This window comes from Melanotaenia boesemani, chromosome 4, assembly GCF_017639745.1.
Source record: "Melanotaenia boesemani isolate fMelBoe1 chromosome 4, fMelBoe1.pri, whole genome shotgun sequence".
Classification (NCBI taxonomy): Eukaryota; Metazoa; Chordata; class Actinopteri; order Atheriniformes; family Melanotaeniidae; genus Melanotaenia; species Melanotaenia boesemani.
In genome coordinates, this window is record NC_055685.1 from 28,083,592 (window position 1) to 28,108,701 (window position 25,110).

The 25,110-nt window shown below is 38.4% G+C and overlaps 1 protein-coding gene and 1 long non-coding RNA gene across 2 annotated transcripts in view; one reads left to right on the forward strand and one right to left on the reverse strand.

Moving 5' to 3' along the window:
• Positions 1–25,110, reverse strand: part of add3a (adducin 3 (gamma) a) — a 104,812-nt gene that overhangs the window by 76,799 nt on the left and 2,903 nt on the right. Inside the window, exon 2 of the mRNA XM_041982172.1 lies at positions 6,099–6,137. The gene's annotated coding sequence lies outside the window, so the exon portion shown is untranslated. The remainder of the gene's footprint in view (positions 1–6,098; positions 6,138–25,110) is intronic.
• Positions 525–24,074, forward strand: LOC121637910. Its single transcript, XR_006009962.1, has 3 exons — positions 525–599; positions 8,454–8,457; positions 24,062–24,074. It is a non-coding gene; the product is annotated as an uncharacterized LOC121637910 (long non-coding RNA).

Genomic DNA, 25,110 nt, shown 5'->3' on the forward strand with positions numbered 1-25,110 from the left:
GCCACAAGATGGCACAGCATGCAAAATGACCGTAGGATTTGTCTATATCAGTGGTTCTCAAACTTTTTACAGTATGTACCACATGAGAAAATATCGAGCTCACCAAGTACCACCATCATGAAAAACCTGAACATACAGTAGCAAAAGTATTAAGCTATAACATATATAGCTATTAGCTATGGACAGTTCATAAAGGAACTGGGCTGCACGGTGGTGTGGTGGTTAGCACCACAGCCTCACAGCAAGAAGGTCGCTGGTTTGAATCTCAGCTGGAGGGGGAGGTTTGAACTTTGTGGCCTTTCTGTGTGGAGTCTGCATGTTCTCCCCGTGTATGCCTGGATTCTCTCCAGGTTCTACAGCTTCCTCCCACCGTTGTGGTTGTTTGTCCCCTATGTGTTGGCCCTGCGATGGACAGGTAACCTGTCCAGGTGTACCTGCCTCTCACCGGTAATGCTGGAATAGGCTCCAGCTTACCCGCGACCCTTAAAGTTTAATAATTTTATTAAAAAATATTTATTTATATTACTTTCCTCTAAGTACCACCAAGAGGGCTCTCACGTACCACTGGTGGTACATGTACCACAGTTTGAGAATATAGGGTCTATATTATAAACTGTATATAAAAGACGGAAAATCCAAAAATGGGCAAAGAGGTGGAGATGAGAGGGGGACTGTGAAGGTGGGGGTGGATGACTGACACACGAGCTGTCTGTAGCTAAGAGCTAACCTAGAGTTAACCGCAGCTAACCAGCTAACAGAGGTAGGCAGGCTAAAGTTAAGGCGCACTGTTAGCTGGCTAAAAACCGCGGATGCACTGCACTCTCCCTGCTTGACGTGGATATTGGATACTTGTCAATCAAAAGGACACGCCCCTAATTATGCCAAATTTCAAGATTAAATAACATCCAAACCAATGAGTTAGAAAAATATTCACCCCCCTCACACTTGTCATAAATGTAAACTTGACCTATTCATCCTAAAATGGATTTTGTACCAGGCTTTAAACATGTTTATTTCTGCTGTGAAGTTGGTCTTTTTAACATGGGAGTCTATGGGGATTTGCTCTGTTTTGGAGCCAGCCCCTAGTGGATGAGGGGTGAACTGCAACTTTTTGCACTTCTGCATAGGCTTCACATTTTATCGGCAGAGGTTGCCACTTGGTCTATCTTCATTTCATTATGGTTACGCAACTGCTCAAAGGGTACCTGAAGACAGATTTGTTTGAAAGATGTCCCCTTTGTAAGAAATGGTGGCAGCTTGTCACACAGGCCTACACTATGAAAACAGCACAAGATGAAGAGACTTCAGCAAGAGAAGGAGATGTCCCTCTACTGAGTCCAGGACAGATTCTTTTAATGAAAGGGAAGAAAAAGACAGGAAAGAGTGGTACAGACTGAAAGAGGGAGGCAGGATGTAAAGAGATTATGCTGTGACAGCAGTAGAACAGTTAAAAGGAAAGTTGGGACAGGAAAAAAGAAGACAGCAAAATCATTCGGAGAAAGAGAAAGAAATAGATGGAAAGTTTCAATTTCCCTTCCATAAACAGTTTACAAGTCAAGTGGTTTCATACCTCAGTTGTTCTATATATATATATATATATATATATATATATATATATATATATATATATATATGTGTGTGTGTGTGTGTGTGTGTGTCTTTTTCTTGGTTACATCACTATTTTATGAGATGCCAAGTGTTTGTTTCTTTCACTTTCACCTTCCAACAGACTAGGATTTGACTGGTTTACTGGAATAATTCAACAGAGAATGATGTAACCTTAGGAAAATATTCAAAACTGCTCTTTCGAGTCTCAGTTCACTTCTAACCAGTCTCACATTTAAAAAGAAGCTCACTGAATTTTGAAACAGGAATAAAAACAGTTAGCAACTAACTAATTTCAGTTTTTTGGTTCTAAGAATCCAAAATCCAAAAGCTAACACGTTCATCTTGTGTATCAGTGTTTACTGCTAGCTAAAGCTGTTCCTTTAGCTAAAACTCAAATAATGCTATTTTGAGGAGGAGAGGAAAGCAAACAGACTGATTTAATTCTCAAGTGACAAACAGCAATGTTTTTTTATTTTTTCACAATAAAATGACCAAATGCCAAAAGTCAAGATGATTAATTCAGTTCATCAGTGTGTATTATTCTAAATTTCTGCTATCAGTACAGGATAAACAGAATCACAGAAAGCACTATGAAACTCATTAAGGGATTACATCAGCAGCTGTTAATCCACTTTCTATTGTGGAGTAATTTGGAAATGGAGCATTGGGAGTTTAGCCAGATGGCATTGCTGCCTTTTGCACTTAAAATGGGTCCAAATCACAAAGACATCAGATTGAGTAAGAATTCTGTGGAGGAGCCGATGAGGATATTTATACTAAAACAGTTGAGACAATATTCTCAGAGACATGGTGATCCAAGGTGTGTCCACTAATTAGCATCACAGGTGTCTACAATCATGTAATCAGTCAGTGGGCCTATATATAGGGCTACAGGTAGTCATTGTGCTGTTTGGTGTCATGGTGTGTACCACACTCAACATGGACCAGAGGAAGCAAAGGAAAGAGTTGTCTCAGGAGATTAGAAAGAAAATTATAGACAAGCATGTTAAAGGTAAAGGCTATAAGACCGTCTCCAAGCAGCTTGATGTTCCTGTGACTACAGTTGCACATATTATTCAGAAATTTAAGATCCATGGGACTGTAGCCAACCTCCCTGGACGTGGCCGCAGCAGGAAAAGTGATGACAAATCAAAGAGACGGATAATACGAACGAATAACAAAAGAGCCCAGAAAAACTTCTAAAGAGATTAAAGGTGAACTTCAAGCTGAAGGAACATCAGTGTCAGATTGTATCATCAGTCGTTTGAGCCAAAGTGGACTTAATGGGAGACGACTAAGGAGGACACCATTGTTGAAAACAAATCCTAAAAAAGCCAAACTGGAATTTGCTAAACTACATGTTGACAAGCCACAAAGGTTCTGGGAGAATGTCCTATGGACAGATGAGACAAAAATGGAACTTTTTGCCAAGACACATTAGCTCTATGTTTTCAGACGGAAAAATGAAGCATATGAAGAAAAGAACACTGTCCCTACTCTGAAACATGGAGGAGGCTCTGTTATGTTCTGGGGCTGCTTTGCTGCATCTGGCACAAGGTGTCTTCAGTCTGTGCAGGTACAATGAAATATCAAGACTATCAAGGGATTCTAGAGAGAAATGTGCTGGCCAGTGTCAGGAAGCTTGGTCTCAGTCGCAGGTCATGGGTCTTGCAACAGGACAATGACCCAAAACACAGCTAAAATCACCCAAGAATGGCTAAGAGGAAAACACTGGACTATTCTAAAGTGGCCTTCTATGAGCCCTGACCTGAATCCTATTGAGCATCTTTGAAAGGAGCTGAAACATGCCGTCTAGAAAAGGCTTCCTTCAAACCTGAGACAACTGGAGCAGTTTGCTTATGAGGAGTGGGCCAAAATACCTGCTGAGAGGTCCAGAAGTCTCACTGACAGTTACAGGAAATGTTTGATTGCAGTAATTGCCTCAAAATGTTGTGCAACCAATTATTAAGTTTAGGGTACCATCATTTTTGTCCAGGCCTGTTTCATGAGTTTATTTTATTTAATAATTCTGTTGAAGCATGGTTGAAAATTAATGTCTGACTTTCATTGGTTCAATTTCATAGAATTTTTATTTTACTTTTGTCAGATTGAAGTTATTTCTGTGACCATTGTAAGTTTTTCTTTCATTAACCGAAGGGTAACAACAATTTTGTCCATGTGTGTATGTCGCCAAAAGACTTCTGACAAATCAGGTTGTGACAACGAAGATTTGAGGGTGTCCTGAAGTGTCTGACACCAAAATGTTAGCAACAGATCTTTTAGGTCCTTTGGGAAATGGGACCTTAGTGGATTGGATTAGCTTCCTCCAGATGCTTTCAGATTGGTTCAGTACTGTATCTGGGGGGTTTGGTGGCTGGTGAGTAAGTGTTTGAATAGTGTTATTTACTTTACATGTCAGTTGTTTTAATGTAGTGGCTGATGGGAGTACAGCACAATGTGATCAAGCAGCCAGAAAATCAAGCAGCAATCTGAGCTGTATGGTCATTTTTGTATGTACAACTGGAGCAGATGAGCTTGCATGCAAACCCTCCAAAAAGCTGACACCTTGGAGATGACACATTAGCTGAATGCTTATCAGCTGAAAGTTAGCTTAAGCATGGCAGCGCAAAGCAAAAGAACCAATAACAGTCCCAACACAAGCAAGAGCAGCCCCTCTCTCAGACTGGTCTGCACATTTCAGAGAAATATCCCAACAACAGGTTAAGACATGCAGGCAAATGTCTGCAAAGCACCAACAAAATGCAGACACAGAACCATGAATCGATCATAAGTCTGCAACAGGCCTCAAAGAAGTATTCAACATATTATATTGAAACTAATATTGAAGACTTCTGATGTCCTGCTAATGGACAGTCTGACTGGGGAGATCTGAATGACAACATACTTTGAAGGGCTTTTATTCTGTGTGGAGGACTCGGTTTAAGTAACAGCCAGCCAGATGCTGACAGGCAAGTCAAATATCATGTTACAATGTCTTTGTCACATATATGGGCTCAATAAACCCTAAGCTTAACTGAGGGTCCATTTCTGTTTCTGGTTAAATTTTCAAAGGCCAGTGTCTATAAAACTTTATCTTGTAGTGGAGGGTTCTGGTGCTGCATTCAAGTGTTCAACCAGTCATACTTTGGTTGTGTTACAGAAAATTATTGTTTGCAGTTGCTCTGATGTCTTGTTTAAGGTGTGTCTGGGACTATGAGTAGCGTCTATACCAGTTGTAATAGCTTTACAGATACATGTCATAAACTCAGATTACAAGTAAAAAGTACAGAAAAACAATCAATTTTTTACCTCAATACACTCCAACAGTCCAAATATCACTCTCTGAATCTTGTTCATTCTGCACAGTGAAGGTCAGTTGTGCAGGGAGAAGTTGAAATTTTCAGGGACAGTTAAGATCTCATTTAAGAAGTTGAGAGGTTCATTGGTTATCTCAGCAAGCTAACAGCAAACATAACTGCCCATAAAGGGTTGAAAGGAAAGAAAGACAACAATCCCCCGACCCACCAACCTCAGGCCGTGTCTCCAAAAATGAACAAAACTACAGTTTTTGAAAGGAAAGTTTAAATAGGAGCTGAAACACCTGTTACACGCGTGTGTCACAATCATTAAAGCTTGCTGGTGAGAGAGACATTATTCTATATATATAATAGCATTTCCTGCAATATTTCAACAATCCAGGAATGTTTTAGTTGGTTTTGGACATAAACTACCCTTGTCCCAGACATCTACCTCTGTTACACCCTTTTCTGCTGTAATCTGTTAGAAATGTGTCTGATAGATGTCATTATTCAATTTATGAACAAAAGAAACTCGGCAGTTAAGAAAATGCAAAAATGGACTAAATGCAAGTAATAGACAGAGGAAACATAATTAGAAGCCCCACTTTAACTTTTAAAAGTGGCAGTGAAGTTTACTTTAACAGCTCCGAGACATGAATGGTGTTTTAACAAATAATAGGAATAGGAAAACCTTCTGAACAGCAAAGCTGCTTTAGAGCGTGGTGCACAGAAAGAGCACTTTGCATACTTTCCTGTCATCATGCACTTCATCTGCGGCAAAATTCTAAACTAACAAGTACAAACTCTTTATGGTTTATCTGGTCAAAAGTACTGCGGAGGAAAAAAAATGTAGTTCCATTACAGAATAACTTTGTGTACATAAAAACCCAAAGCAGTTTGTAAGTTTACCACTCACAAAAACTGTTATTTATTTCAAGGTTGTCAAGAAAGTGCTCATTGCTGCAGACTCTGTGTCCTTGGTAAAACCATAGAGGAGGGCAGAGGCTTCTGGACAACAGACCACAACTTTCCATTTCATTCAGTGCAGCATTTCACCCCCCTCACCCTCCCCACCCTAATTTCATTCCCATCCACTATGCTTCTTGTGGTGTAAAAATAATACTGAAAACAGAGCTATGCTGTTCTTACAATCAACAGGTGTATTAAAGGTTTGAGGTTTGAAATTCTTACCTCTCTGCGGGACCGTTCAAGTAGATGACGTCTCCTCAACTAAGAGAAAAACAGACACAAACATATTATTACTTTGTGATTCCAGGTTTCTGGGGTCTTTGATTAAGCAATTAGACACAATTAGAAGCAGACGTGTATTTAGTTTAAATATTGTTCAGTCAGTGTGTTTTTGAGGTCTGTCATCCTGAGGTACAAAGAAACACAAATTATGTCTGAGTGAAATATGTAGCTAAAGCCAAAGGAAGTCAGCTCTAATAATAAAGTCTACATCTTGAAGCCTTTTCATTGTCCTTGAGGTCTCAGTGTGCTCTATAATTCTACAGACTAACTTCTTCTTCTCCAAAAAAAATGCGATTTGCATCGAAAGTGAAGCGTTTAGGTAAAACCAATATAAAGGTAAAACTATACTTCAGGTGTCTTTTAATTGTCTTCACCAAGCTACTAACCAGCATTCTTATGTTGGTATTCAGCAGTCCTGCTTCACATCAGAGGAAGTCTAAAATGTGTTTTAGTGTTAAGCATCTCTATGGTCTCACTAGTGTAACAACTGGGACTAAATCAGAATGCATTTTCGTGGACTAATAAAGACGAGACGAAAATGTAGTTCACTACGAAACTGGGCTACAATCTATGGACATTTTAGTTCATGAACAAAGACGAGACGAAAATTATATTATTATATGATATGATTTTGTCAAATCCTATCTCCTCCGCCTCCTCGGCTCTTCCACCACTCACACACACATACACCCTTTCAAACCTGCAGCGGGCAGGTTTACAAACACAGGGGACAGATTCAAGGTTAAAAGTAAAACATTAATGGCCATGCTTTGCACGGGGCCCAAGAGAAAGAGAAGACGGGATATATGCATCCATTTTCGCTACATTGAAGTGGAGAAAAAAAACCTTATGCTTGACTTTAGTTAAAGGGAAGAATGTGGTCTGGAAATATAGCTGGAAAAAAACACAACAAACATGGAGAAACACGTTGCAGTTCCCCACAAAGACATGGTGGTAAGTTAAAAAGTTTGGTAGCTGTGTTTATAACGTAATATTAAACCAACGGCTGTAATGTTCCAACAATACCGTTAAACCAACCGCAAACATCTGGCTAACGTTCTAGCTTCGTAGATTGTAGCGATAGTAGCCACTTGTTAATATTGTGTGTGTGAAGTTGAGTTATACTGGTCGGGCAACTATGTTTTCAGTTGGATTGCAAGTTTAATTAAAGCAGACAGAAGTATGAGCTAAACTAGGAGCTGCAAGTAAACTATAGTGAACACAAAACACCTGAGCAGCTACACATGGATGCAAACTAAAAACTAAAACGTACTAAAACTAATCATCTAAATAAAATAAAATAATATGCCACACTTAGTTCAAAACAACTTTAACCTACATTTTCATACATGAAATAGCCTAAATGTGGTATAAAAGTAAGTAAAATTCTCTGTGTTTTGAATGTTTGGGGTCGCCAGAGTTTTGTGATATCAAAATGGGGTTCCAAGCTAAAAAAGGTATTTATTTATTTGGTGACATAAAATGCTGTTTTGGTCTTCAGGTTACCATCACAAGGACATTTGATTTGAATTTGCATTAATATTAATATAAATAAATGCGTGTAAACATAAAAATGCCTGCAATTATTTCTGCATAAAATAGGATAGAATGTTTTAAGTATGAGTTTTAAATGGATTGTTAAATGTAGTTTAACAATGTTAAACTTCATTTAACAATGTTCTACTAACTCCTAACTAACAATGTAATATACTACTAACAATGTTCAATATTATCTGCTGACAAAAAAAAAGTAAAAGCGTAAAATGATTGTCTTGACTAAAACTAGACTAAAATGTTGACAGTTTTTGTTGACCAAAAATAAAATAAAAATATGTATTCTTGGACTAAAATAAAGACTAAAATGCTCGACTTATAGTCGACTAAAACTTGACTAAATAAAAACAGGATGAAATTGACTAAATGTAATAAAAACTAATAAGTGCGATTGAAACTGGACTAAAACTGAGACTAATTTTAAAAACGGCTGATAAAATTAACACTAGGTCTCACCAGACGATTCTATATGCTGCTCAGTTCATAATGCATATGTGTGTACATTTACACTGGTAAATTCTCATGTGAGTCTTTATGCCTCTATGTGTGTGTTCTCAGTCACAAAGGTCAGCAGTTTCCACAGTGGAGAGTGGGCCTTCCCTGTGTATTATAGCGGAGGCCTGAGGGACTCAGTTTGCCCTCGATAACCATCAATGTCATCTGCACAAACACCAACTGTGTCAACACCAGGGAGCACGGTTCACCGTAGGAGAACTCAAAAGCTGATTGATGTCATGTGAGATGTGTTATTTCTGAGAGTGCTGTGCCACGAATCATTCCATTATAATTCCATCATAATGATAACGGGTAAGTGGGAGTCTTGGGATTGTCCCAGAATAACACATCAAAAATATTACAAAACCTCAGCACATCCAAAACATTAATAAAACAATCTGGTGAGAGAATAACCCCCACGACCATTAACACTGCTTCATGTTAACTGTCATGGAGATGGGTTTATCCTCATTCAAACACTTAAAGGAGTAAATCGCTGCTGAAGGACCAGAAAGGAGGAGGTGGTCCCACTGTGGAAATATTGGGACGGTGCATTCACACTGAAAGTGAAGGTTGTGTAATTTCTAATAAATAAATAAATCTGGGCTCCTTCCACAGAGTCGGCCAATCCCTGCCTGAGGTGAAAGCTGGATTTTCAGTTTAAGAAATTTCTGCAGAGGAGTTTTTAAGGTTTAAATTATGTGAGTGTGGGCACAGTGACTCGATGTGTTGGCCCCCTCTCGAGGATACGTGTGAGCGTGAACGAGGGGTTCCACAAACCCTAAAAAGCTCCAGATGGCATAGCAGTTGTGGAAACATGCGTCTCTCCAGGTTGGCTGAATGAAAAGGAATCAAAACCACCTGCTAAATCTGGTAGGAGTGGGTGTTTTGTGCTAGTGAGGGTGGAGAAATGGATTTTCCTTCAGTTCTCAGGTGTAGAATAATGAGAACTGTGAGAAGCAAAAAGCTCTTGAACAAAAAGTTTATTCAGTCATAGTTTAAATTTATCTTAAAGCATATTGCAGATTTCATTGGCTGAGTGGATTCCACTAAAATGGATTTCAGCATCATTACAGATGTAGACCAAAGACTCAGCTATGGTGTGAGTTTGTTTATCTAAGTAACCACATCCTCAGACCACATTTGTTTGCAATGAGATTTAATAAATCTTTGCTGATGTCCAGGTGGAATGGACCAAAACTCACATGAGCCTTAACGCACCATCTGTGATAATACTTTGTGATAATACTCAAGGTGACACCTGGTGTCAAGGTGATCATGGCAGTTTCATGGCTCTGTGTATTTCGACACCCAAAGGAACAGTTATCAGTCAGGTTAACCAATAGCAAAACTACCTGTATGGAAAATGATAAGCAGCTGACCAGAGACCAGAGCGTTGTAGCCTCTTGTGAACCTTACTGCTTCATGATAAACAAAGATTAAAAAAAGTGTCTGGAGTGTCTGACAGAGGTGTCCATGTAAACAATGTCGCCACAAACCAGTTACCTGGCACTAAATGAAAAATATAGAATATTTATTCCTAAAGAAACACCCTTTTTTATAAATCTCTTTTACAGTTAATGATTATGAAACTGAAAGGGACAAATTTTTTTTTTATTAATATTAATTAAGATGTTTTGGCATTCAAATGAAGCCACAAAGCAAGAATCAATTTAACATTAAACCAATGGCACAGAATAGCTTTAAATGCAGATGCACAACAGTGTTTGGATGACACTAACCTGTTTCGGTGGCATGAGAATGAAAGGAACTATCAGTAATATTCTTGCCTATGTGTCCCAAAATGAGACAGACAATATGGACCACAGAAGAAACAAATGGTCTCCTTATACTGTTGTCCTCTAAAGAAGATGAACGTAACTTAGAGGGAGCCTTGTTTAAAACAAAAATGGTGTCCAGACAGACATATACAGTTACTTAAAGACATGGTACCATGTTGGTTCTCTGATTTTTGGTAAAGAACGCCATTTTATAAACAGCTAGCACCTCCAGCAAACCATGTACTGGCACAAGGAGCAGCCTAGCACCAGCGCCTGTATGAGGCTGACCAAACAATATAGAAAAAGTTAAGACTAGTCCCATCTCTCTATTACAACTTCCTCTGAACTTATGAACAGTTTTTATTAAGTCAAGCCAGACACTACTGCTATGGATTTACACGATTCTGGGCAACACTGTAAGGACTTTGCCCCCTTGCACAATAGCTGGTGGCTTAGGTTCACACTGCCAGCAGAAATAACTATTTGAACTGAATTAACCAGACTGAACTCTGCTTCAAGTCATTAACAAAGCCACAATCTGCACTTGACAACTACTCATTTAGCCTGTTGGAGACGCAGAGATGAGAAAACCAGCACAGTTACATAACAACGGTTTCTGCTGACCACTGCGGTGGCCTTAGTGATCTGGCAGATATGACTGTCCAGCAACACAGCATGGCCCCCTTTAACCTCATTACATAAAATCTGCACAAATTCAAAGTGTTATTTTTTAACTGCTCAGACCTTTGACTTATTTATGTTGATTAAAGTCAGGGACAAGATAAGGGTCGGCTCTTCGCCTTGTCTTTTGAGTTTTCTGACAGCTGAACAACTACCTCATTAATCAGGTTCTATCAGGTTTTGTGAGATGCTGTAAAAGCGGTTATGTCCATATTGTTCAGGCCTATTATTCTTTGACAATGTGGTGGTTCTAGACTTGTTTTTATTTAAAGCTATAAATGAGAGGACAGGTGAGCCATTCATTTCAGCCTATTTGTCTACACTGTGACAAAGAGAAGAAGACAGCCACAGATCAGGACACATAAAACAAAAGCTTGTTGCTACAGAGCAAAACAACTCAGATTAACCTGAAGAGACACCACTGGTGAGCTAAATTTGTCTATCTTCACCATCAGTCTCAGAGCAGACATCAGATAGGACAGCCTGTTGGACTGTGTTTAGTCTCCAAGAAAAAATGACAGATGATATTTTGTAAAATGTTACTAAGGTGTAAAAAATCCACTCATTTACCTAATTGATCAAATACACACAGGGCAGTGTTTATGTAATCATAAGCCAATAAGGCTGCACATCGATCTTGACAGGTCGGATTTAATATTTAATAAATTCCGAGTTGTTACAGTGCTTGAAGAATGTGTTTCCCCCATTGCCTATTCAAGGCAGGACTGGTTTGCCTTCATTACTCCTTTTGTTCTGTTTGTAAGGTATAAAGCTCAATGGCTGGGGGTCAAAGTTGAACCTTCGAGCCAACAGCTAAGATAGTCACAGTTAAATTTCTGTGGAGCTGAAGGGAGCACATGCTGCTCTAAACACAGACTGGGTTGATCCCAGTACACCAGTGTGCTATTTGCAAGCACACAATGATGTTCTGCAACACTGCTTCTATTTGGTCAGTATAAACAAAGGCAAGCAGCAGCAGCATAACAAAGACATCTTCTTCACTGCATCATAGTACATTCTCTTAGTATTTATGTACAGGCTTCCACCGTCACGATATTTATTGCCCATGAAGTAAATTTCAGGTCATGTAACCTCACAAACTGCATAAGTAGATTTGATTAGTTCCATGTAATTGCTTAACCTAACTCGTGTGTAAATCAGCAAATAATTGACTATCAAGTAACATATAACTTAAAAATAATAGGATACAATATACCTAAAATTGTGTTTAGCTCATAAGCCATACTTAAATGTTGGACCTGATTTCAAACCCATGATTCATCATTTCCCAACCTGCTTGGCAGCAGAAACTGGTCTACAGCAGACTGCCTGCCAAACCTGCAGTGACAGCACCTGATGTAATCCCCAGGTGTGTTTGAAGACTCTTTCTTATAGTATTATCACTGCAGACAGTAAGGACACAGGCAGGTCAGTAATACGTAATAAGGCTAAACACAGCTGCTCAGGAGTGACGTCCAGAAAAAAAGCACATTCATGCACACAGTTTGTGCAAACAACCAGATGGAGATACTAATTTAAGAAAAGTCCTGCTGTACACAAAAGGTTGTTTATAGTAAACAATCTGAAGTGAATTATTTGGAGCTGCTAATTATCATAATACAAGATTAAAGCAAAGCTAGTTTAATAAATTAAAAATGTGTTATGCAAGTAATTTCATAATCCACTAAAAGCACTCAGAGAGCACAGACCTCTGCAAAGCTATTGTAATTTTTTTGCTAATAATTGTGGGCGTTATTTTTTAGTTAGAAGCTCTAATGGCAAAATTATCACTACCTCCCAATAGTGAAGAATCTTTAAAAATATCCTGGTGATTTAGATCACACCACAAAATCCAATCATTTGCTCCTTATTCCATTTCTGAGGTTTCCTGAAAATTTAATCAAAATCTGTCCATAACTTTTTGAATTATGTTGCAAACAGACAGTCAAGTCAATGCCACCGAAAACAGAACCTCCACCTTGGTGGAGCCTGGGTCTGCGATAATGATATGCTGTGTGCAAATCATTTAAAAAAAAAAAAAATCAAACTCACCTATTCCCCATCGTCCCAGCAAAAAAAAAGAATTTTCCAAATGCAGTTTCCCAAAATCTAATATGCCTACATCCGTCCAAGGAAAAATACTTAACAAATTTATAATCAAGGCTCCAAAATGACACACTAACAACTTCAGTCTTTTATTGTGCATAGTTGTGTTACTGATGACGTTTCTACAAGTTCACATTTGTGATGTGATGACTTGAACAGTTACTGTTGTCAATCACTTTTAAATGCCTCGTTAGGTGTGTTTGGGGTGGTGGATGTGAATAACCCTGCAATCTTCAACTAAGAAATTGTTGAAAGTTTAAAAAAACATGTTGGCCAGGGTCAGAAACATAAACTAGACCACAAAGTTTTATACTCATCGTTCCTGGATCCTATCATGACATGAGGCTAATCCACACAAAAAAATTGCCTAAAAGTATATTGTGGGAACAATAGATTATATTTTAAAATTTCTAATGAGATTGGCCTATTTCAGTCCCTTTTCTCATAGTGATCTCATGGTCTCCAACATCTGAAACTAATCCTGAAAATGAGTCCTATTAGGAAATGCCCCCGTCAAATATAAGAGGTGTTTATTATACATAGCTCAATAAATCATTTATTCAAAGAGAAACACAAGCACACACTACAGCCTTTAAAGAGTTGATACCTTTTGTTTGTGCAACATGAAGATGCACAATTTGTTTTGCACCTAAAATGTTCTATAGAAGTTCTTGAGCAGTAGAAAGAAAATGTCTACACCATTTGCCCTAAACTTTGTGGAAAATTTCCACACAGGCTCGGAGTAAAATCTCCAGATAATCAGTGAGTGAGACAATGCATGTATGTGCCAGCCCCTAAAAATGAGCTGTCACTGTATGCATGTATGGTGGTGAGTCTACTGCTATCTTTCTACTGCTTTTCACTCACTTCGGTATTGTGGATGCAGGAAAGTGTAGAATTGTTTTCGACCCAATAAGGACTCTTTAACCCTTCCACTGGGTGTCACAATGAACATGACAGTAGACCAGTCACAAAAGCAGGTCCATCCCAAAGTGGACTGTCTGCTGTGAAAAAAAAAATCTCTATTAGGATTACAAGGTCACCTGCTGAGACATGCGCATCAATACACAAACACAGACCCCTGCCCAGCTGGAACCTCTCCATCCCAGACCAAAAAAATATGATAATCCAATTTGGATTAACTGAAAATTAACTGTTTAGAGAGCACCACCACCACAGAGCTCCAGAGAAAACCAAGGCCATGCAGAAATGTCGGTAGAAGGACGACACTGTGACCAACGGGTCACTAATTTGAGCCTTACTGCAGCTACTCAGTGTTGAACTAATACATTTTTTTCATTAGTGTTAACAAGACATGACAAAAAAATCAATCTAGTCCATTGATCATATTCTGCCCACCTGAAAGAAAAAAAAACATTTAAGAGTAAAAACATTAAACGCAGACTATTGTTTTTTCTGCTCTTCTTCTTAGTTTGATTTTCCTGTCCTTACAAAGCCTTTCTGAGCAGATCCATCAGACAGCTGTAGTAACAGGAAGAGAGCCTCGCTGAGGGATGAGATCAAGCAGTACATGACACAACAAGCCTGGATACAGCCTCATCAAACACTTTAACACAGTATTGTTATAATTCATTTATAATAACAGCTTGAAAACGTGTTCAACTGTTGATCCTGTAACATTCTTCTTGTTCAGTCACCATTCTGAGTCTGCAAACTTAAAGCTTGGCGTAAACTTGCTGAAAGCCACACAAGCCAGAGTTGCACTTACTTTCACTGCAAGGGCTGCACTTTTCTTTCTGGTCAAAGGGAATAAACAGGACAAAACTTACTAGTTAGAGGGAATCAGAGACAGTGATTAGACATTGCTTCCTAGGAGATATCTACAGTTTCTGTTGTGTCCAGAAAGCCCAGTGCATCCTTAATGATCCAGCCCAACAAAAGATACTTTCCACTTGAAGTGCTGCCTTCAGTCAGATGCTGGATAATAATAAAAACAAGCTAAAAGAGGCTAAACTACTGTTTCTATATCAGAATCGTAACTAAATACTGCCAATACTTGATTTCTCACATACATAACATATGCAGCCTATGCACTGTGTGCAACACTAAAACTTATTTTCTGTTCTTTTGCACAACAATAACCACATTATAATTTGATTGTGCATGTACTATGACAACAAAGATAATGCTACACCATTCACTAAACACAAAAGTTGTTGGTTTCAACTTGATATTTCATGGACAGATATTAGAGTGATTTCTATATTCTCATCCAACCCTTAGAACAGTGTCTCTCAATCTTAGATCTGTCCTTCATGTTTTAATTCTTTTCAACTCCAGCACACCAGATTCAGATTAATTGAACTGCTCATCAAGTTCTATGCAATTCTGTCAATGAGTTATTTAAGTCAAGTGTCTTCAAGTCTTCAAACCTCTAAAAAATGCAGGGCAGCAGCCTCCAAAAGTATTCAAATAGACCTTGTGGCTGCAGAGATATACACATTTTATAATGGGTATGTCATTTCCAAGGCCTAAAAGACAAACACAGGACTCAAAGGTTTAAAAACCTTTTTTTTTTTCATTCCTTCCTCCAACTTATGCAGCAATTTGCAGTGAATTAAAGTGCATAAAATAAATGGTTAACATTCCTGCATGTGAAAAGGTCTGATTAATAAATGGACACTACTTTAGACCATAATGGAAACATAGTTGATGGGAAAAACAACTAACCTACAAGAAACACTCAAAACACAAGCCAATCTGTAATTTTTTCCCACTAACTATCACGTCCCAGAGGTCATGAAACAGATTTTGTTCCAGAGCATAACATCACATTTAGGCTAAATCCAATGACATCATTCGAGCAAGTTAAAAACAAGTACGTGAAAAACACTATGGTAACCGTAGCCTATGTAGGGTATAGAAACATGGTATGTAGGATATCATATGGCCTTATGTGTGTTTGTGCTTTTGTCTAATCTCCAACCTAAAATGTCTCAGTAACCATCCTAAAAAGACAGAACAAAAGACATGTTGTATCCAGTAATTTCCTCTGTTGGGGTAAAGGAAATATTGCCTTCCCATACACCATCCTGCGACAAGGGTCTAAGACATGTGACACATCACCATAAACATGTGACAGTGTATCTCTCCTTGACTCCAACCAGACACATCCTCAATGGAAACTCTGCATGTGTGTGTATGTGTGTGTGGGCGTCCAACCCTCAGAAGGGGAACTGATAAAGCATTAAGTGTATTTGTTGTGTGACTCTGCTGCTTAAATGATTTATGTAAAACCAGATCTAAAAGTAATTTGATTAAACTTCCTTGCATATTCCCATGCATATGCCTATTTACATATTACACAGCATAATGTCTGATTTACACCAACATTGTTTATGTCTAAACAAGTTTGTTAATGAAAAGAATCACTGAATCAGACTGATTCCAACACTATGTTTGCTCATCCCTCAAAAAGTGCTGAACTCTGCTGGAGTCAGTTCTTCCAGATCTTGAGATTGAAACAAAAAAGCCCAAATCAAGTGATCTGTTCTTAAAAAAGGTCACTCATAATAAGGGGACTCAGCTTCTCTGTTGACTAAAGCATGAGTTGTAAAGCAGCAGTGTGTATTGCAAGTTACCTTTAAAGCTCCAGCAGGAATTAACAGTGAAATTAAAACTCTTTCCACATGTCAACTATACATCTGAAGAGAAAATAAAAAGTACATCTGTGTTAACCCGCCATTGTGACGCCTCAGAATTTTACACACTCCAACGGAGGCAACTCAGTCCTGCATCAATGTGTGCTGACATGGTGAGAGGAAGCACTGGCTACAAGTTCGAATCTGGGTGGCAGATATACTGCACAAAGTGTTGCTTTCCTGCCTTTACTTAACCGTTTCAGGGTGGATCTTTACTTTAAAGAACTTCTTTGTTGCCATATGAATACACAGGATGTAATGCAACATTGCTATTTAAATAACTGAAACGTGTAACACACAGGGAACACTGGGTGTGACAGGATGCAATCTGCTGCTGCTTGTTCATTTCTGCTCAGGCACTGCAGGTTTTGCTTCATCATGACAGAGATGTTGATATGAGGACAAGATGAGGGGGATGAGTGGCGGCCTGAGGGAGCTCCAACAGATGGAGAGACTATGTGCTGTGCCTGTGCTGCAACATAACACATGTTAATTTGCTCAGGTTTTCAGTCTTCGGAGTTTTACTTAGAGAATTTTAGATGATGAAAAAGAATGAAGATGGTAACTACAATTACTCAGAGTACAGACCTCCGCCAAGTCATATGGTCGGTCACTCACCTGAGAACAACTTCAACAACCAACCCAGTACCCCCTATATTTTGAACCTTCTGGATCACCTTCTATCATGTTGTAACTTGTTTTGTTTTGTTTTTTGCCAATGATTGTGGGCATTATCTGATGAGTTAGCAGCTGTAATGGCAAAATGATTCCTATCTCCCGATAGTGAAGAATCCTGGATCCAGACGCTGGTTTGGATCACTCCCAAAATATAATCACATGTTCCTTTATTCCATTTCTGACATTTCCTGAAAAATTGATTGAAATCTGTCTATGACTTCTTGAGTTATGTTACTAACAGTGAGACAGACGGACAAACGTACGCCACTGAAAACATAATTATGTCTTTATAATAAAGTCTTTATGTCAAAATTACAACTAAAAGAAGTCAAGATGTGAAGCCAAGATTACAACTAAAAGAAGCTCTAACTGTAAGAAGAGGAATATTTACACTGTACATAAAATGCAGGAGTTCAAACAAACCCAAGGGGAAAATACACTTAGTCACACATTAGAATGTTAACATTTCAAATACAAAGAGACATAAATGTGTACTATGCACACACAGACTGCAGACTAACACATACTCAATGACACCCATGAGGCCCCTGAACAGTTTACAGCATGCACCACTGACTGCCTGCATCAACCCTCCAGCAAAGATGCACAGTAATAATAGCACAGTGAACAGACATAGTTTATGTACATACAGTCGACCTGCAGAACCACTGACCTCAATATGAGACCGGGGTGAGTACACAAGGCGATATGAGGTACAGCTTCATATCACATCAAACCACTAAAGACACAGACTCAAATATTATACATTAAATTGTAGCAATAAATGCTTGACGTCTCTTCTCCTCTGCTAATGTTTTTGAAGGCATCTTCAGATGGGACCATAAACTAGTGTGAAGCATGAAATTTTCATGGTACTGTCATCTTTATCTTATCAAGTCACCAGGATTTATTACCTGCCTTGAGTAACCAAATATTAGTTTCTGCTCAAGCTCAGTCATTCAGTAAATTTGCACTACACATACTTTTACGATTGGATGCAGCATGGCTGAAATGTCCACACCTACCAAATTTCAGACATACTGAAAAGCAGCATTTTAATTTTTCTTACGAAAGACTGCCGCAAAGTTTGTTTCACCTCAACAAGACATAACGCTGATGTCAATGTCACAAAGTGGCAAAATACTGGCATCACAACTAGGATCGTCAGTATTAGGAATTTTTATTTTCTGATACCAGTAGGAGTTATTTGGGATCTGCTGATTTTAAGTCTCAATGACACTTTGTTTTACTAAAGCACCCAGCTGTAAATTACACGACAAGAAGACATTAAGTTAAGATTTCTGTCATTAAAATATGTAAGAATTTACCTAAAAAATGTCTTTTAAGAAAGTGCTACTAAATTCAAAAAGGGACAATTCTACGCCGAGTAAATGACATTAGTGAGTGGTAATGTCTTTATTCATGTCAGAAATTTACATGCTGTGTGTTTATTATAAATTGCCTGTTATTATATGTACAGCAGTTGGGAAATGACTTCTGTAAGGTATGTATTAATAAAATAGGCCCAATAAAAATAATTGTCCTAAGTAATTTTTTCAAGTTTTTCTAAAAACAAAACAAAAAACATATTTTTTTTACCAACTCCTTACAGTGAGATGTCAACAGTGACCTTGATTAAATTAGTCAAATCACATTGATCAGAACCCAAATCAAATACTTGAGATTGGATTAGGACGTCCACAGTCACAATTATTTAAGCTATTAATCTGCTGTCATTATTATTCATGACTGCTATTGATTATTTTCTTAAGTAAGTTGAGAAAGAAAAAGCTAAGAAGTTCAAATATATTTAAACAGATAAACAAATGCAGAAAAAAAACAGATGCTAGAAAGTTGTCTGGTCAAGAGCAAAGCTAAGACTACAGTGTGTTTTTAACCACAACGCATTAAGTTTTTCCTTAATGGGAGCAGATTGCACAGGTGCAGAGGGCGCAGGAGAAGCCCAGCTAGCAGGAGACTAGCCTCCATAGAAGCTACAAGGAAAACAACCACAGCGAGCTGAGCCCATCCCCCAATAAGGGGTTGGAAACATGAAGAAGAGAGGCCCTGTTAAGGTTTACATTTTTCTTCAAAGATCTAGATGTAAGAAATTATAAAACCAAAGTTTTCTGTGACTTTGGCCTCATGGTGCGCTGAGAAAGTCACTGAAAATAGCATATTTGCAAAGCAGATTGTAGCTCAATAATCATTTTATTTTGTTTATATAATCACAAGAAGAAAACAACAGCTTTAGACATCACATACCTCAACAAGATAAAAAAGTAAAACTACTGGGGTTATTTGTAATTTTATGTTGCTCTTTAAAATATTAATGTATACGGAGGAGGTGATTGTAGATGTGTAATGTCCTGCAAAAAGCTATGAGTTAGATTACAGTAATTGGAAAGTATTTGCCCTTTTAAAACATCTGTCTGCCGCTTCTGGCACAAAAATAAACTCATTTAGGATAATACATAACAAGAAATAATGCGTTGTTAAAAGATATGAAACATTTTTCCTAAACCAAAATGGATAAATTAAATTGTGCTTTTTTAAAACTTAGCACCAATAACAAAATTTAGCAATTCTATTAATCTTACACGCCTACCGCTTTCTGTTTATTGTAATACACACACATACTGACACATGACATCTTATAATCATAAGTCCAAGAACATCAGCACGCTATAAAATCAAAACAAGCCTGACAGCAACCAAAACATAAAGAACTGTTTTGTAAGGTGGCACTTAAAAAAATCACATCATGTCTTGTGTCCCTTCCACTTCACATATCTAATAAGACTAAATAAACAGATTAAAACCTTGACTCAGTTTGCCAGGGCAACAAATAAACGACAAAACATCAAGTCTCAGAAATGCTGACACAGCATGTGAGTCGGGTGAGTGTGGGTGAGAAACATTGTTTAGTAAACAAGCTGACCCAGTTAGAGGTGAGACAACAGAGGAGCGCAGCACAGTACAAGCCCACGCTGACACCAGGGTTCAGCCGCCCGCTGAGCTCAGTGCTGCCAACTGGGATTTGTCACAGTGTGTGATTTATATACAGCACAGCATACAGACCTGTGCATGTGTGTATGTGTGTGTGTGTGCGTAAGCAGGAACCGAGGCATGGGTGTGCCTGGCAGATGATGTGGTAAATGTAGCTGTTTGGTCACAAAGGCAATAAAGGGTGTTTCCTGGACACACAAGGCCAACAAAAGTTCATAAACAAACACATTTTCATTTCCTCTTGCTGTATGACTGTAACTGACGTCTTTCCACTAATCTTTAATAAAATCTTTTTTTGCACAATTGGACAATAAACCACATTTTCTAAATAAGAGACAGCATGTGTATGAAATATGTTGATAATATAAACAGAAAAACTATTGACCTGTATAACACAACACTTGTGACAATATCATTTGTTATTAAAACTGATATATTTTGGGCTTGATCTGATCTGATGCACACAACTACTACCTTCAATCAACAACCAATAGTAACGTAACTTTACATCCACTTTAAAATGTAGTGGTTTGAGGGAACAGAAACCAATACATCCACATATACCAAAAAATGACCGACTTCTCAAACAACCATGAAAGTATGTTGGTATTTAATTTTATCTAAATAATGTGCCTGAGTATCTAAATTATGTCAACGGCAAGTAAAATTCCAATGAGGGTCCCTCTACCAAGACTCATCTAAAGTTAAACATTAATTAAACAGAAGGTCAGTAACCAAAGTGATTTATGACCAAACAAAAGAGAATGAACAAAGCACCATTAGAGCTGAATGTCACAGCAGGACTCGATGCCTCAGCTGTGTACTTCTATGTGAGCACATTAGAAGAAGAAGAAAAAGAATTATGTTGAACTTTTAAAGCAGGGTGATAAAAACAGCGGAGCAATAAGTTAAGCCCGTCCGCATCCCTACTGGACTTGCAGGGGCTGTGTAAGGCAGAGAATATACTTGCTTTAAATGACATGTTTTCATGTTTGTAATCGCTACTTCAAATGTTCAATGTTTGTCTTGAGTTTCATTTGTGCACGTCGACTGTAAATAACACTGAGTGTACAAAAGATGCAATATAGAGGTGATTTAGGGAGGCATCGAGAAACAATTGTGCTTGATTTAGGGGTTTTAAATGCCGTCTGTACTTTTTCAGCTGTTGCTATCCTGACACTATCTTTTTTATTGTCTCCATGTTCATCGTTTAATTTCTTCACATTGTAAATTTCTATTCAGTCCTTTACACGTCAAGAAACAAAAAGTGTCAACATGACCTCTGCTGTGCCTCCTGGTTTCCGCACCATCTAGGAAAAAACTGCATTTGAACATACGGTAAAGACAACCTCCAACTGCTATGCAACAACCTGCAACCTGCGCCTGAGCAGGAGGACAATTAAACAGTAATTTACATAATGAATAAGTTAGTAAGTTCATTATTAGTTCAGTTTTTAGTATACAGCATACAGTATTTCCACCACAGGAAGGCAAGTTATAATGTTTAAACAAAAAAAATGAGTTTCATTTAATCAAACTCATCATATGGATTATTTTATACATGCATGGCTTAATTAAACATTTAAAGCTTCCTGCACTAATAAATAAATAAATAAACTCCGTTAACATCATGTTAATGTACCACAAATTTAATTCACCACTCTGAAAAGCCACTTACAGCCCTTTCCCACCAGTAGGGCTCCAAGTCGGGTCCTGAACCAAAATTTGAATCAGCTGGCACTTTAAGACCAAAAGAAGTTGATCTGAAAAGACTGTTTTCAACTGGAACCAAAGAAATTATGTCTCTTCTTCATGAACCATGATGTCATCAGCTGGCAAACAGCAGACCAATGTGCTGATTGGCTGTCAGTATTCACACACGTGCTGTATTACACACCATTTCAGTAAAAAAATTCAATAAAATAAAAATAAGAATGTTGGACCAAATAATCAATAAGCTTAAGAACATGGAGAAAGAATACCACAACAGTTAAAAAACACATAAATAAATAAATAATGGGCAACGGTAGAGCTGGATGTGGTTGAGGTTACAACCAGCAAACCAGGTAAGAAGGGTGGGGAATTCAGCCACCACATCATCCACAACTGAAGGAGCAGCGGAACATTACGTTGACCACAGACCACCCATTGAATATAAAGTTCTGATAGGCCAGTGACTCCCAAACTGGTGGGCCCGCCCCCTAGGAGGGGCCCGCAGTAATGACAGGGGTGGCACAGCTAATGAGTGCAAATGGGTCATCCTGCAGCCATCCTCCTAATGTAAGACTTGATAACTGTTAGAAACTTCATAAACAAGAAGATCAAGTGGTTTTTGGTGGATTATGTTCACAGCTGTGACATAGCAACTATATGTTCAAAATCAGCTTTTCTTGCTGAATTAATGCCAAATTTGGATTTTTAAAATAGCATCTTTAATAACTTCGTTTATGGACATTTGATGTTAAAAATGATAAGTGTAGGGTTTGGTAACTGTCAGAAACTTCATAAACAAGGAGGATCAAGTGTTTTTTTGTTGGATTTGGTTCGTCTAATTGACCCAATCCTAAAGGGGTGGAGTCTGACACACTGCAGTTTATTGATTGGTTGAGAAAAAAAGTCACTTCACATGCGACCTGGCATAAAAAAGCAGGAATGGCTCCTAGTTTGAAACAACAGTTTTTTTTTTTTTTGTTGATAAAATCTCAGTTCAAAAATGGCGTTATGACGCACCACCAAGTAGAAAGCATGCAAACTGTTGGATGACCGCCATGTTTCTGAGTGATGGTGTCATGCTATTACGTAGCCGAGGCATATCGCTATCCGAATGTCCCGTCACAACCCGCACCCACTGGTGGAAAAGAGGCTTACGTGAACAACTGCACCAATAATGAAGTCAGCTGCCTTCATGAGCACAAGGTTATTATTGGCCTGACAGTCTTAAGTTGTTTTCAACTCCCATAAAGAATGTTTTAGCTAATTTTGATCCAAAGTAGCTTCCTTTTCTGCACACATCTTTTGACGATGTGTTTACAACTATTCCTGGTGAGCCTTATGGGAGATCACCATTTTTGCTGTTGCACCAGACAAGTTTTTGTAGCTCTTTGCCAAGATTTTTTTTCAACTTCTAGTTTACAAGGCACAACAAGAAAAGCTGCAACAAAATAAAAAAAGTGCATTTAAACATAGAGCTTTCCATCACAATCTAAAATAGCAGCAGTACATCCTTTCCTGATCCCCACACAGCTTGGAGCATGTGAAGCCACTCATAGAAGCGACACACATGCACAGAAACACACATACACACTGTGGCTATAAATTAACCTCACACAGACTCGCATATGACATAAATTCACGTAGACTAATGAGTCTCATGTCTAACTGTACATGCTGCATTTTCCTCTGCCAGTAAATATGTGAGATGACACTTGGTTAATTGAATAGATTTGGTGACCTGGAAGAATTCCCATCTAATCTCCATATTAATGCGGACCCTAAGGCGCAGTAATGAGGAGGTATCCCCCTCCCCTTTATGGATGCACACTCTCTATGTGACTTACACAGCCCAGGCAAAATAAAAAAAAGAGAAACATACCAAGTCAGTAACATTCCTTGTACTTACTGAGTACTTTTGTTACTAATGAAAAATAAAAGTCTTCACGGATCTGAGTTCACAAAGAATTTAGACTGTTTTGATTGTATAATCCCAACCATCAGACGTTGAAAGACCAGATTGCCTGAGTTTTAATATGAAACACATTGACTTTCAGCTCATGTTACCTCAAGTTAATAAAGTGTGTGACTTGATAATAACTATGATTTCAGATAAGATACACTCAACCACGAACACACCAAAAGATTAAAGAACTGATGTCTGATGGGGTCGACGCTACCAGGTCAGCTCCAAACATTCATGATGAGAAACATTTGACTCTTAGAGAGACATTTTAATAAGGTGACGACCAGAGGGGATCAAAAAAGCCGCTGGCTGTCTCAGAAGCTCATTTGGCCCAAAACCTGGCACTTCTCCTTCTCCCATGGTCAGAGCCTGACCCCGTTGTCATGGTTACTTCACTCTAATATCTATGCAAAAGCCTTTTAGCTGCTTGGGAAGACCCACTGCTGACACTGGTGGATGGAGAAAGAAAGGCTTGTGTACACACACACACACAAACACAGATAATGCAAAACCACATACATTTGAACTCATGACAGCATGAACATACAGACTTTCCCGAGCAGGACAGAAGTTAGCTGTACTCCACACGGTGTCAGATGGTTTCAGTAATTTATCCAGCCAATAATAGGGTTATTCTAACCCCACCCCGCTGGGACCCCTGGGTCTGGCAACCAAACAACTGTGGAATATAAACACATACGTATTACATCACACAGTTCTCTGCGGATGAAAAAAAGAAGAAGCTTGAGACAAGAGATCGCTCAGCTTTGCCAAACTCCTTAAAGGGAACCATAGCAAAAAAAAAAAAAAAAAAAAAGTACCAGAAAACATAAATATCAAACTTCAATGTGTGATTGTGTACCATTACAGTAATAATACATTTACAACTGATTAGTTTGCAATAGTCTTTAGGTGAAGCAGAAACATAAACAAGCTATAAGGAATAGAGTTTAATCCTGTCCAACTCAGCGGCCCTCAGAACAAGCCCAAGGTTACTCGCCCATGCATGCCTAGTGAATGACTGAAGTTGAAACCCAGTGAGAGAGACAAGAAAATCCGAGATAATAAAATGAAACCCACTTGTGTGCAAACACACACGTCCCGTAACAAAGGAAAAACACTGGAGTCCAAGGCTCTATCAATATGCAGTGTGCTGGGAGAGCAGAGCCACATGTTTTTGATAAGTCCTTTAACAGAGCAGAGTGAGGTAATGATGAAGTCATCTGTGTCCTCTGGACAGGTTCAAATTCACTGGGCTGTGTCCATTTTAAATAGCTTCAGGCTCACCAACACATGCTTTTCTTTTTGCC